The sequence below is a fragment of the Arachis hypogaea genome, chromosome 11 (assembly GCF_003086295.3).
Source record: "Arachis hypogaea cultivar Tifrunner chromosome 11, arahy.Tifrunner.gnm2.J5K5, whole genome shotgun sequence".
NCBI classification, from domain to species: Eukaryota; Viridiplantae; Streptophyta; class Magnoliopsida; order Fabales; family Fabaceae; genus Arachis; species Arachis hypogaea.
In genome coordinates, this window is record NC_092046.1 from 131,670,240 (window position 1) to 131,671,526 (window position 1,287).

Sequence of the window (1,287 nt, forward strand, 5' to 3'; positions counted from 1 at the left end):
TAAAGTTATGAATGTCCTATGAATCCATCACCTCTCTTAAATGAAAACTGTTTTAATTCAAAAGAACAAGAAGTACATGAGTTTCGAACTTATCCTTGAACTTAGTTTAATTATATTGACGTGGTGACAATGCTTCTTGTTTTCTGAATGTATGCTTGAACAGTTCATATGTCTTTTGAAGTTGTTGTTCATGAATGTTAAATATGTTGGCTCTTGAAAGAATGATGATAAGGAGACATGCTATTTGATAATCTGAAAAATCATGAAAATGATTCTTGAAGCAAGAAAAAGCAGCAAAGAACAAAGCTTGCAGAAAAAAATAAAATAAAAATAGGCGAAAAAAATAGAAAGAAAAAGAAAAAGCAAGCAGAAAAAGCCAAAAGCTCTTAAAACCAAGAGGCAAGAGCAAAAAGCCAATAACACTTAAAACCAAAAGGCAAGGGCAAATAAAAAGGATCCCAAGGCTTTGAGCATCAGTGGATAGGAGGGCCTAAAGGAATAAAATCCTGGTCTAAGCGGCTAAACCAAGCTATCCCTAACCATGTGCTTGTGGCGTGTAGGTGTCAAGTGAAAACTTGAGACTGAGCGGTTAAAGTCAAGGTCCAAAGCAAAAAAAAAGAGTGTGCTTAAGAACCCTGTACACCTCTAATTGGGGACTTTAGCAAAGCTGAGTCACAATCTGAAAAGGTTCACCCAATTATGTGTCTGTGGCATTTATGTATCCGGTGGTAATATTGGAAAACAAAGTGCTTAGGGCCACGGCCAAGACTCATAAAATAGCTGTGTTCAAGAATCATCATACTGAACTAGGAGAATCAATAACACTATCTGAACTCTAAGTTCCTATAGATGCCAATCATTCTGAACTTCAATGGATAAAGTGAGATGCCAAAACTATTCAAGAGGCAAAAAGCAACAAGTCCCGCTCATCTGATTGGAGCTATGTTTCATTGATAGTTTGGAATTTATAGTATATTCTCTTCTTTTTATCCTATTTGATTTTCAGTTGCTTGGGGACAAGCAACAATTTAAGTTTGGTGTTGTGATGAGCGGATAATTTATACGCTTTTTGGCATTGTTTTTAGTATGTTTTTAGTAGAATCTAGTTACTTTTAGGGATGTTTTTATTAGTTTTTATGTTAAATTCACATTTCTGGACTTTACTATGAGTTTGTGTGTTTTTCTATGATTTCAGGTATTTTCTAGCTGAAATTGAGGGACTTGAGCAAAAATCAGATTCAGAGGTTGAAGAAGGACTGCTGATGCTATTGGATTCTGACCTCCCAG